We start from the raw sequence: 14255 nt of genomic DNA, 5'->3' as shown, positions 1-14255 counted from the left end.
GTAAAGTTAACAGGTATAGGGAACCTTGGTTTTCAAGGGATATTGAGCAGCAGTTAACAGAAAAAAAGGAGATGCATAGCAGATATGGGCAAGTAGGAACAAATGAGGTGCTTATGGAGTACAAGAAATGCACAAGAACACTTAAGAAAGAAATCAGGAAGGCTAAGAGAAGGCATGATGTTGCTCTAGCAATAAGGTGAAGGAGAATCCTAAAGGATATTACAGATATGTTAAGAGCAAAAGGATTGCAAGGGACAAAGTTGGTCGTCTGGAAGACCAGAATGGTAACCCATGTGTGCAGCCGTAACAAGTGGGAGAGATCTTAAATGCATTCTTTGCATCTGTATTTACTGGGGAGATGGATAGAGTCTATACAAGTGAGGCAAATCAGCATCAACTTCATGGACCCTGTACAGATTACAAAGGAGGAGGTGTTTATGACCCCGAGGCAAATCAGGGTGGATAAATCCCCAGGGCCTGACAGGATGTACCCTCGGACCCTATAGGAGGCAAGTGCAAAAATGGCCAGGGCCCTAGCAGAGATATTTAAAGCATCCTTGGCAACAGGAGGGGTACCAGAGGATATCCAATGTTGTTCCGTTGTTTAAAAAAGGCTCTAAACAGAAACCAGGAAATTATAGGCTAGTGAGTGACATCAGTTGTGGGAAAGTTATCGGAAGGCATTCAAAGGGACTTGATATATAATTATTTGGATTGACATGGACTGATTAAAGATGGTCAGCATGGCTTTGTGTGTGGTAGGTCATATTTAACCAATCTTATAAAGTTTTTGGAGGAAGTTACCAGGAAAGCAGATGAACGCAAGGCAGTGGTTGTTGTCTACATGGACTTTAGTAAGGCATTTGACAAGGTCTGGCATAGGAAGCTGGTTAAGAAGGTTCTGTCACTTGGCATTCAGGATGAGATAGTAAATTGGATTGGACATTGGTTTTGTGGAAGAAGCCAGAGAGTGGTAGTAGATGGTTGCCTCTCTGACTGGAGGCCTGTGACTAGTGGTGTGCCACAGGGATCATTGCTGGGTTCTTTGTTGTTGGTCATCTATATCAATGGTCTGGATGATAATGTGGTTAAATAGATCAGCAAATTTGTGGATGACACCAAGATTTGGGGTGTAGTGGACAGTGAGGAAAGCTATCATGGCCTGTAGAGGGATCAGCATCAGCTAGAAAAATAGGCTGAAAAACAGCAGATAGAATTTAGTGCGAGGCTTTGCACTTCAGTAGGGCAGCAAGGGTAGGTCTTACACAGCGACAGTTAGGGCACTGAGGCATGTAGTACAACAAAGGGATCTGGGAATACAGGTACATAATTCGTTGATGTGACAACACAGGTAGATAGGGTTGTAAAGGAAATTTCTGGCGCATTGGCCTTCATAAATCAATGTATCAAGTACAGAAGATGGGATGTTATGCTGAAGTTGCATAAGAGATTGCTGAGGCCTAATTTGGAGTATTGTGTGCAGTTTTGGTCACCTTCTACAGGAAAGATGTAAACAAGGTTGAAAGAGAAAACTTGCATGGATGTTGCTGGGTCTGGGGGACCTGAGTTATAAGGAAAGATTGAACAGGTTAGGACTGTATTCTTTAGAACGTAGAAAATTGAGAGGAAATTTGATAGAGATATACAAAATTATGAGGAGAATAGATAATGTAAATACAAGCAGGCTTTTTCCACAGAGGTTGTGTGGGACTACAACGAGAGGTCATTGTTTAAGGGTGAAAGGCAAGAAGTTTAAGGGGAACATGAGGGGAAACTTCTTCACTCAGAGGGTCGTGAGAGTGTGGAATGAGTTGCCAGCATAAGTGGTGAATGCAAGCTCAATTTCAACTTTTAAGAGAAGCTTAGGTAGTAGGGATATGGAGGGCCATGGTCCTGGTACAGGTCGATGGGAGCAGGCTGTTTAAATTGTTTCAGCAATGACTAGATGTGTCACAACCACGGATTCGGCAATTGCACTCATGAATATGCACGCGTCAGCTAATTATTATTTCATTGTGATAGTATTTAACTTCATTCATTCCGTCGTAGTATTTGTCGAGACTTGGACACAGTACAGCAGTGCTTCGCTGCCTGTTTGCATTTGGTTTTTCCTGAGAAATTGGATAGTCAGGTCAACTGACTCGGAAGACTAGCAGGATTCGTTTCATCCCTAGTTGTTCTTTTCAGCCGCAGTGTAGGTTTCATTCACCATTTGAGAGTTTTAGCTAATGGCCCTGTTTGACCTATTGTTTATTGGTTTCTTTTCCCCTTTAACATTGTTCATATTAAAGTCTGTGAAATATTGACCTGTTTCAGTGTCTCTCGCTCTGCACTTGGGCCATATCCGAACCTGGTGACAAGATGGACCAAAGGGCCTGCTTCTATGCTGTACTTCTCTCTGACTCGGTACTTACAAACAAGCTTCAAAACCTGAGCTTCTGTGCCTTCCTCTGAAACTGGATCCTTGACTCCCTCATTGGGAGACAATGGTTCACTGCAGGATCAGAAATAACATCTCTTCATTGCTTGCAATCAACACCAACGAATCTGAAGGATGCGTGCTCAGCACACTGCTCTACTCTTTCTAAACTTATGATTGTGTCACAGGGCACAGCTCAAATGCCATCTATAAATCCGTTGATGACACAACTGTTGTTGGCAGAACCTCAGATGATAATGAGGAGGAATACAAAAGTGAAGTGAATTGGCCAACTAAGTGATGTCACAACAACAACCTTGCACATGCTAACAGTAAGACATGGAATTAGTTCTGGACTTCAAGAAGGGACAATCAGGAGAACACACAGCAGTTCTCATTGAGGGTTCAACAGTGACAAGAGTGGGCAGCTTCAGTTTCTGAGGCGGTAACATCTCAGAAGATCTATCCTGCATATTGATGCAATTTCGAAGAAGGCACATCAGCAGCTATACTTCATTAGAAGTTTGAGCAGATTTAGTATGTCACCAAAAACGCTAGCAAATTTCTACAGAAGTACCATGGAGAGCATTCTGACTGGTTGATATGGAACGGCCACTGCACTGCAATAAGCTACAGAGTGTTATAAAATCAGCCAGCTCCATCATGGGAACGAGCCTCCCACCGTCAAAGATGAAACATCAAGAAGGTGACATCCATTACGAACAACTTCTTTCCCTCACTCTCAGATATCTGAATGGTCCGTGAACCCATGAACACTACCTTACTATTTTGCTCCCCTTTTGCATTATTTATTTATTACTTTTTATGTATTCTTATAATTTATAGTATTTTTACATATTGCACTGCTACTGCAAAACAACAAATTTCATGACATGTTGGTGATAATGGTGATAATTCCCATTCTGATATGTCTATCCATGGCCTCCTCTACTGTCAAGATGAAGCCACAGTCAGGTTGGAGGAACAACACCTTGTATTCTGTCTGGGTAGTCTCCAACCTGATGGCATGAACATCGACTTCTCAAACTTCCGTTAATGCCCCTCCTCCCATTCTTACTCCATCCTTTATTTATTTATTTATTTGTTTGTTTGTTTATTTATTAATTATTTTATTCTTTCCTTTTTTCTCTCTCTGTCCCTCTCACAATAGCTCCTTGCCTGTTCTCCATCTTCCTCTGGTGCTCCCCTTCCCCTTTCTTTCTCCCTAGGCCTCCCGTCCCATGATCCTCCCCCTTCTCCAGCCTTGTATCCCTTTTGCCAATCAACTTTCCAGCTCTTAGCTCTATCCCTCCTGCTCCTGTCTTCTCCTATCATTTCGAATCTCCCCCTCCCCCTCCCACTTTCAAATCTCTTACTATTTCTTCACTCAGTTAGTCCCGACGAAGGGTCTTGACCCGAAAAGTCGACTGTGCTTCTTCCTATGGATGCTGTCTGACCTGTTGTGTTCCACCAGCATTATGTGTGTGGTGATAATGAACCTGATTCTGAAATTCTATTGGAAAGTATTAGCATTGCTTCACTTTATGTTGCTCTTTGAATAAAAAATACGAAGCCCATAACTGTGACCTAACACATACGTTTTATAGAACCCAGGCTTATAATAATATACTGTAGTTGTTCAAAATCAGCTGTGTTTTCATGATACTATTTCTACTAATGACACATGTATTAAAGTAAAAATACAGTTAAAATTGTAAATTAGGTGTCTTTTATTCATGGAAAAATAATTTATCTGGGCATTTTCTATTCTAAATTTTGCACTTTTTGTTGTCACTTGATGTGCATAATGCAAGAAAATCACTGACACATTCATTCAAAATGAAGATCATTTTCAGGTGATGTTGTGTGTGGCTTGGTGCTTTTAATTAGATTGTGGCTCTTTGTGTTGCATTTTTTTTACAAGGAACTGGCCTTAATATTTGAGCGATGGACAGAATTATTCTTTGACAGGACTAACCTCATTATTTAGGAAGACTGTTTCTCAAGGAGAGCAGAGTTACTGCTTTGGAAAATTATTTTTAGGTACAAACTAAATTAATGATTATAACACGCCATTCCAGATAGGGATCACAAGCATTCATCAGTGGAAGAATTATACCTAGAGAGATTGGCCAGAGTAATACAAATGTACGGCACAGGAGGAGGGTGAGAGACCCCCCCCCCCCATGGAGAGATCTCTGTGGGAAGTTGTTTACTTTAGAATAAATGGCATTATCTTTTGTTTTGTTAAGAGTTCATTGGGATTGTGCCTAGTTGCATCAATTCAGGTCTGGCATTGAGCATTCCCAGTAAGTCAATTAACGCATGATTAGTCCAGTTCTTGTTGCCCACTTTCAGTTAAATAAGTAGACAGCAACATCAAGCCATCACAGATGCAGGTGAATGCAAAACAAATGTAAGATGCTGAGTTTGTCTTTCAAATGCGTAGAAAATCCTCATTGTTGCCAGAAGAAAAATAAATTTTACACAGCAGTTTGATTCTTTCGGAGGGTGAGTACTATTGGAGATCTACATTTTTCACTGACTCTTCCATTGAACAGAGAAGACAGCTATTCACCAGTTAATCTCAGTCATCTGCTCTTTCCACAACCTTAAAATTTAAGTCTTCATATAATGATCTACTTTTCTATTAGCTGCTCCTGTTGAACATCTTCCACTATCCTTTTCAACTATTGCATTCCAAAGCATAGCAACCCATTTAGCAAAATTTCTCTTATATCGCCTTTGAATTTTCTATAAACAGTTCTAAGTCTACACGTTCTGCTTACTAACTCATCTCATAGTCAATGGAATGACTATCTCTCTCTAAAATTCTAATAGATGAAGTACTCTGTTGAATCCCTTCAGGCTTCCCTGCTCTCTGTTTCACATTATGTTGGCACTATTCCAATAAATGTCTTCCAAACCTGCTCCATGGCCTTAGAACCCTTCTAACAATGATATGCCTGGAATTTAGAACAAATTCCATCCAAGGACTTTTCAATATTTTATAGAGACACAGCTACTTTCCTTGTTCCCACACTCTAATTAAACAAAAGATCTCATATGTGTTTCCAATAGCCTTCACAATTCATCCTCCCATATTCAAATAAGGAATGTACTGTATGTACCCCCAGGCATGTCTGCATCTCCATATTCCCACCAGTTTTACCAATCTGGGAGGGTAGAGTGATACAGCACCTAGACCTTTAAGGGTATATGGAAGACAAGGAATTCACAAGGGTTGAAGCATAGGCTAACTTTAACATTATAATTTATAATTTAGCATTATGATTGATTTTGCATTGGCTTTATTTGTTGCATTTCAGCTGTGCTGGTCAGCAGTAGGTGAAAAGGACAGAGTGAGTATTTAGGTGAATTAATTGGGATTATGTTTAATGGTGTCACAATGTAACAAGTTGTTCATGAACAGGCTAGCTTGAGAAGAAGTGTCCAGCTTTCCTCTTCCATTCCTTTACCTTCCTTCTTTTGCTCCCACTTCTCTTCCTGCATCTTCTGCTCTCATTTGCCCACCAGAATCTTGGCAATGGCCCGTGCACTTACAATGGTAAGGTTGTGCAGTACAAATCAAATTCTACAAATCTTGGCACTAGCACAGAGCAGTATTCCAAAACTAGGGAAGAGCAATCCAGGAGGCATAAAATATGCTATGACATGTTTACTTTACGGGTAGTCTGGCTCAGTATCCACAGGAATGTGCATGGAAGTCAAAATCATGTCAATATCGAATGGCCCATGTCACCAAGTGGTGGTAATTGGGACTGGTGTAGATGGGGAATTGGTGCTTAGTGTTGATATGTTGGGACAAAGGGTCTGTTTAAATATTTTCTGATACATGGCTCAACAACAAGCCTTTTGCTGTGGTGGTTTTATTGCAGTTGACAAAGTATATCATCATACCAATGAAGATGATATATTGGCTGCCATGATACTGAGCATTAATTTGTATAATATACAACACACAATCACTTACTTTGTTGAAGTTTAGGGACTGGAGTCCCTGGGGTTGCTGTGTACCTCTGTGATAAATTTCTCCACCCATGGTGTAAAGCAGTGGTACCCTTCACCTCCGGGGTACCTGCGATACTCACAGTTCTATTTACAATCTCTGTCATCACCTCTGTGACAGTAGTAAATCAAATGTTGTCTGTTACCTTTGATTGAATTGACAATCAATATGTGAATTGTTGCAAACATCTCTAGTTCATGCATAGTTCGTCTATCCATCCTTACTCTAGGGTAGGTCCTCAACGTATTGTTCCTTAATTAAATTGAGACAAGCGAGTTGTATTGTGATAAAGACCAAGATCTACTTATCTCTCCTCTTAGCAGCCTATCCTTAACTTGTATGCAATTTGCTTGGCCTCCTGCAGGTGCTCCACTTCAAGGGCTAAGAACCCCACCTCGACTGACAGCACCGGTTTGAGCAGAAGCTTTGAAACTTGGATGACGTCCTTCGGAAGCTACCTCACCGTGTCGCTGGCAAACATCAAACATGCGCGCAATTCCAGCAGCAGACATCATTGCTGAAAAACTTGAAAGGAGTTTATGGCCGATTTCCGCAGCACTGGTGATGATAAAAATGCCGAGCCATTACTGCTCTCGAGGCAGAGCAGGTTTTAGTTAGGGTGTCTGAACCGTATCGGATCGATAGCGAAAATGTAACAAGTGGGCATGCAGTCAATCAATCGCGCAGTGAATCGATTGGGCGCGCTACGGAGTCTTTTTTTTGCGCGGGCTTTCAAGTGCGCGGGTTTTCGTCTCAGCAGGACCGGTTAGTCACTCTCGCACCACTGTCACGCGTGTACCATGGCTAATATGACTTGGTTAAAACGTTTAATCCTACTACTCTGATATCGTCGTTGCTCCGCGCATAAATAACAGTATCGAACTCCAAAGGGGCAATGCTATTACTAACTGCGGTCACAGTCTGCCAACTCTGCACCGCTAATGAACACCTAACCATGATGCCTGCTCCCAGTAGAAGACTTCCATTCTTAATCGTCTTTTTTTCCTCTGTCATAACCTTTTTGCTATTAATCTGTTGGCAAATATTTTACTTTGGAATTCCCTTTGCTGATAAGTTACAGTGTTCCTTTCCATCCCTTTGGCTGCCAGGAAATCATCTGGCAATGCTTCATAAAGGTACTTAGTTTTCTTTATTGAGGAAAACGTACACCAACAGTTTTAATCTTTTTCAAGAGCTACTGTGTTGCTGTGTAACCGCTGCAAGGCTTTTCCGTGGTATCAGATGAATAACCTGTGAGAAATGTTCAAATATCCATTGTTATCGGCTTCAAAAGGTTGAGGGGAGACTGCTTGAATAGGCAAATAGCAGGTGCAATTCAATGCACAATATTATAAAATGACACAAATGAGTAAGGGGAATAGAGAGAGGCAGTGCTTTGAAAATAGTTCAGTTTAATGGGGGACATAGGAATAAAAGGTATGAATTCTGGCACACAAACATTAAAGGGTAGCCTCACGTTAACAAAGAAAGTAACGATGTAAATGGGGTTCTGGGCTCCAAGTTGCATGATTTTTTTTAATGAATTTCTGTCGGATACTGTTCCAGCCACAACTGTCCATGATAATAAAGCCTGCAGATGTTGGAAATCTTATTTAAAATAGCAGACCTGAAAAATTCGCAGGAGCCCATAAGAAGGGGTTATTGTTTCGTGTCCAAGTTTCTCCTTCCCGGCAGAATCGCGCACCTGAAATATCAATTTTCTCTCTCCACCAAGGCTGCATAGATCTGCTGAGTTTTCTCAGCTGGTATTTTGCATTCAATTCTGAGAATTTTACTTTGGAAAGAATACGAAGATTATAGGTGGTTTGCTAAAGATGGGTACAGTACTCGAATCGTTCCGCTCATAACGTTTCTAGGGGACAGGTTGCAGAGTCCCGTGCTGTTCCAGCAGAAGAAGGTTTCCTTAAAATAAGGAAGAGTACAAGTGGATCAGGATAACCTCTTTCCATTGGCTGATTAGGTGAGGCCACATATATAAAAATGCAGATTAAAAAAAAGAAATAATAAAAGGCAACCTTTGATATCAGAAATCGGAGTTTGGATGGCCCTAGACGGTACACTGCTGGATTAAAACATCAATAACAACCTTAAAATTAAATCCTTGGAGGAAAATTAATGCAGCACAAGTGGATAGAGTGGGAGAGCAGGAGCCGTTGGCTCTTTGATAAGCGGGTGTTAGTCTTAACGTAACGATTTTTGGGACGGTGTTCTTATGATCGGGACATGGTAGAACGATACTTAATTTGGTGATCCTCGTTTACAGAAAAAAAAGTCATGGTACGGCCTACGGCAAAAAGTCACAAAAAATGCCAGTTTGAACGGTGAAAGGCTTATACTGTCTAAGAGAGGAACGTATTGTATAAGGAGAACTGGTAAACACATGATCACTGGGCACTTCAGTGAATACCAGGTACTGTAGTGTCACGGAGGTGGAAGTGGAAGCGGAGTTGGGAGAGCAGGAGATCCCAGCGGAATCGGTGGTGGGAATGTTTTGAACAAGAGTGGTTGACAAAGTCGCTCATAGTGTCATAAACCTATTGCAAGTGCCTCTTCATTCGGGGAAACCATCCAGTTCAGAAGCACGCACCTTCGCACAGAGCTAAGATCTGAATAAAAACCTTTGCTGTAGCCAAGCCTCCATTTCTTTGCCTTTCTAATCATTTTTCACAAATGCTTATCCTCTGGATTTTTTTTTACTGAATGTGTCGACCGTTCTCTCCTTCTTCCAGTGAACTTCCTCTTTCCTCTCCTGTTGACTGTTTGACCTACTGCCAACTACGACGTCCTGGCTTGACCATCTCTCATTATTTTAAAGGAATCTTACCCATAGATAAGCCAACGCTTTCTTTCCGCTCCAATTAATTCATTCAGCGTCATTGATGTATATCCTCACGGAATTAAATGTTCTCCTCTAATTTATCGGTCTCTGGTTTCCAAGGGTATATTAAGACCATGATTTTACCTCCGACTTTTGCATTCCTTCCCTTCGTTTACGTAACACCTACATTGCCAGTCATGTTTGAATATTTTTATGCACTTGCCTTTTGGGTTCTACCTCTTTCTTACTCAATTTCTCCCATTCACAAGGCTTCGTATTGATTCAACCCTCTCCCAGTCCTCTCCCTCCAAAGCGACACATGTCCCACGCAAAATCTAACGTCTTAAAAATATGTCAGTTATAGATTGTTAGTCAAAGAATGTGTGGTCAGTGCGATCACCAGGAGTAAATACTTTCGCCTGAAATATTTGATGAACTTCTGAATCACCTGTCTAATAACTGGACTCAGCTTCCTGGTGCTATCTCCGCGAGATCGTGCTTGGGGGACTGACAATGGGAAATGTCTAGATAATATGTTCCTGGTATCGAATATGAAGGGACCTGGTCATCAGCGGCCGACAGTGTCAGTTACTGCACAAGGTCCTTATTTAACGTGTACTCCCGCCGTGCGCTATTTCTTCCCTCAATTCATCTCTTCTCTAGGAATGATCCCGTAATGGGGGCTTTGACGCTGCACAGAAGATCGATTTGTTTTAGCTAGAGGGCATCTTATCTCTGGACCTGAGTTCATTTGTTGTGACAAGATCAACATAAGGCGCACAGAAATTGTGGAATCAATCAGGGTGTTTGTTACAACATGAATTTATGTAGCTGTCATATGACTAACCACAGAATGTGCATTTGGCGGGTTAGGATAGATGCATCTGCACGAAGTGGCAGAACGGTGGAGTTATTTTAAGTTTATTATTTTGACGCAAACACGAGGAAATCTGCAGATGCTGGAAATTCAAGCAACAGACACAGAATGCTGGTGGAACGCAGCATCCATAGGAAGAAGCACAGTCGACGTTTCTTTCAGTTGGCTTCTTTCAGTTAGTCCTGATGAAGGGTTCGGCCCGAAACGTCAGACTGTGCTTCTTCCTATGGATGCTGTCTGGCCTGCTGCGTTCACCAGCATTTCGTGTGTGTTGCTATTATTTTGACTTTCGTCTGGAGTATTAGATGTTTGAAAGGAAGATTCTTCTTTTCAAAGAAAGAAAGCGCACTTCACTCACTTGTATAAGTTCCACGTATTGTTCAATTCGATGCACTGGGATGCCAAATGTAAAAGCAGTGAGCACCTGCTCTAAAATGATCCATCTGCTCTTAATGGGTGTTCAATAATCTCGCCCTGCGTGCGTTTATTGCGCTAATTATGCATTATTTCTTAATAATGTGTTTGACCTGCGCTGGGATGCGAGGATTTTGGATGAATTCGTGCGGTGTTTAACACAGGCTGGCTTGGAGATCCTCCTTTCTCGATAAAACTGCAAATTGTGTTGACTGGACGAGGAATAAGAAGTCTGGGGGGCAAAGATAGACTGTAGTTGATTTGTAGTGATTTTCTATTTGGGACCCTATTGCGTAAGACTTATGGCTTGATTCTTTCTCGTCGTTTAACAAGAGGTGCGCTTTGCTCCTGGCTTATAGGCACGTTGTGATTGAGAAAGCGAGTGAGTTATTTGTATTATTAATACCTTGGATACGTAATGCCTTGAATAAGCAGTTTCTTGTTTATATGAAACTGTGGATTGCTTTGGTTCCGAATGTTTCTACCGAGGACGGATTTTGGTTTGTTGATGTGAGGAGATTGTTTTAATTGACTTGTTGCTTAGACTAAGGATGTGTTGCGCATTCTGGTGGACTGGCTGCGAAGCTAATTTCTAATTAGTGTTACGCCTTCAAATTGTACTTGCTTGGATTGGAATATTACACTTGCATTCTCTGTTCAGGACAAGGGTCTAAAATTCAGTCAAGAGCCAAACAATAAACGATTCATCTGTTATTGGACAATGATGATTGATGTTCCGTTGATACGTCCGATCACTGACCCTCAGTAAAGCCTAACAGTCCATTTAGTCAATATTCCAACTGTTTCGCGCTGATTAGCGGAGACCTAATAATCTACTCTAAGGGTGAGAAATAACCCGGTTAACTTTAACCTAATCCTAATAATGACTGGATTTTGAAAATTATATTCATTTTTAAGCAGACACCTTAAGGAAAGCGGAAGAGGTTTGAATATTACCACTTCTTACTTAAACATTTTCCTAAACATTATTAGAAAGTCAGTTAAAGGTACATTGACTTAGTTAACCAATTAAAAGTAAGCGCCTCACTCAATAAAATTTGTTCCCAACAAGCCTTTTTGTTAGTTGGCAACTTCAGGTCAAAACTGAAAACTTTGTTGCAGACTTTGTTCCGATTTGTAACTGGGGCAATTCTACCAATGACTGAGAATAAGGTTCATACTACATTTTTTCAGAAATATTGTGAGTCTTTTTCCCCGAGGTCCTGAAGTTGCACTAAAACAATTACATTTGATCGTCTAAGGTCATTAAGTTGAAAGTAACATCAACAGAATTTGAAATTAGGCGTAGTAGTCGGAGACACTAGTACACTTACAAAATCGCCCATGTCCCAATTCTATGTGCTGTCACTACGTGTGATCCTTTTGCGCATCGATAAGTTACAGTATACCCATACATCCCCATCTCACAAAGGTAACCTTACAATTATCATTTGTGAAGCTAAGATAAAGTATCACTCACCAGAAATCTTCAATCATCTCATAACACAAAGATGATTATTTCTAGGACGTGGTTACAATCCTTGATCATTTGACCAGGAACTTCAGGAGCTTGGTCTGGACGCGACGTCGTTAATTGCCGGTGAATATGTCGGCAACTCTTCGCTTACTTTTGACATCTGTCTTAACTCTTCTTATGATCATTTTCTGCCCGCGTTGCCTGATGGATATACCGACGGCCCTGACTAGTTAGTTTGCCGACGATAAGAGCAGTTCCAAGAGCTAGCTGAAACTGAGCAAGATGTGGAGCCTCTCCGCTGGCTATCTATTTTCAAACCATAGAAATACCGGTAAGACAGTAGAGGTGATGTAATGCAAATCTAGCCAATCAACACGGAGCCTCTAGGTCTCCTGCTATATTATACATTAACCCCCCTGGAGGCTACTTTGCATTGAATGTTGTCAGACTGGAGTACGTAGTTGATTCGTACTTATAGATTTTGCTGCAGCCCTTTTCTCAACAATCTACAATTAAAACACTTTTATTTCTCTATTTCCTGCACCGATCTGAAAGCTCGCGATTTAATCTCCAAAACTGCGGACTGAGTTGAGTCATAAGAGAAGTAGACTATGACATTAAAAAAAGAAGCTAGCGCGATGTCCTACTGTCTCACAAACCACCAAACTCTCAAGGCGGAGTTAAAAAGCTTGCTGCCGTTGCTCAGCCCAGGAGGGCAAGGTGAAGGCGTGGACACGACGTAAAATCATTATATTCAGGAAGGGAAACTTCCTGAAACTGTTCATGCTTCTAGTCTCGGTAACAAAGGGAGGGTGCGATGTCTTCTCATCTGCCCACATCCCTCAACCTTTCTAATCCAGGTGGCAGCATCTATTGAACTGATCCAAATGCGCACAGAGCTTATCCCTGTCAGTAGGAAAACGCTGATCATTTATAGCTTCCTTTCTTGATGCTCGCTCCGCCGCTCATTTTGAGGTCTCTTACAGTGTCATAGCAACAGGGAATTGATATCGCGGCGAAGCTGCCATGTACACTCAGAGAAGGAGCATATATGCTTAACGCAGGAGCCAAGCAGTAGGGATTGTAAACTACGATAGTGGGGTGCGGACTACCGGCAAAAACGTCCACTTGCAGGGTAAAAGGGTCTACCTGATTTGAATTGACAGCTGGAATTTGATTAGCTCTTTGACACATTTACTACTGTCAGCCTCTTTAACTTTAATATTCGCCACAACAATTAATACCAAAGTGTGGCAGATGCTGGAACTTTGAAATGAAGATGGAGGTGGCTTAAAATACTCTGCTGTTTGAGCAGCATCCGCAAAGAGGGGAAATATAGAAATAAGGTCTCTTTACTGACTTTGGCGGGAAAATGCTGTGGATATTCAGTGTATCCAAAGTAACGCCGGTGTAATTTTGAGGTCAGTTCAACCATTGACACAGGGCTTCTCCATGTACTCCAGTGCAGATGATTTATCGTTGTTTGGTAGCTATAGAAACAATGAGAACGCCTTTGCTTTGTCTAATCTTTAATGTGTGTGTGTGTGTGTGTGTGTGTGTGTGGGGGGGGGTAAATTTCATTAATTCAAAACAGCAATCTCATAACCGCCACCAAACCACAAACATGGTTCCGATTAACTGTACCAATAACTGGAATCTGGATTCCAGTTGACAACAATCTTGCAGTACCCAACAATCTGCAGCTAAATTAATCTCTCAGAGTTGATGATGTTAGGATTAGAACACGATAAATTCCCGGCAACCAAAGACAATAGTCTGATTTCTAGATATATAGAGACTGTTTAACATGAATTCCAACAGGGAACCCTAGCTGCGAGATTGAGTGGTACTTCTCATCGCAGCAAATTTACAGCACAAAGATGGGACCATTCAGCCTATCGACAAACAAAAGAAGCACCCCTCCCTCATCTACGTTTCACTTGATCAGTATATCACATTTCATTTCCTCCTTGTACGAACTTAACTTTAATCCTCATACAGTGCATTCAACCGCTCGGTATCCCACGTAGCTGCACGTTCCATAGGGTGATAAAAGTTTTCGCGTTTTTTTGTCATTACAGTCAGTCTTGTATTTCTGAGGGTGTATCTTACTGGCCACTGTGACTTCCATACTTGAACAGTGACAAAATCTAATTGAATATGACTTGTTTTACGGATGTCTGGTGATCCTGAAAGGCA

At 41.4% G+C, this 14255-nt stretch overlaps 1 protein-coding gene across 1 annotated transcript in view; it reads right to left on the bottom strand.

Moving 5' to 3' along the window:
• chrm4a (cholinergic receptor, muscarinic 4a) overlaps window positions 1–12122 on the bottom strand; it is a 109409-nt gene extending 97287 nt beyond the window's left edge. The window contains exon 1 of the mRNA XM_063062206.1: window positions 12060–12122. The gene's annotated coding sequence lies outside the window, so the exon portion shown is untranslated. The remainder of the gene's footprint in view (window positions 1–12059) is intronic.
• Between the last annotated feature and the right edge of the window lie 2133 nt (window positions 12123–14255).

The sequence above is a fragment of the Mobula hypostoma genome, chromosome 11 (genome assembly GCF_963921235.1).
Source record: "Mobula hypostoma chromosome 11, sMobHyp1.1, whole genome shotgun sequence".
Classification (NCBI taxonomy): domain Eukaryota; kingdom Metazoa; phylum Chordata; class Chondrichthyes; order Myliobatiformes; family Myliobatidae; genus Mobula; species Mobula hypostoma.
The sequence above is the reverse complement of the archived record's forward strand: the minus strand, read 5'-3'. Positions and strand labels throughout refer to the sequence as shown.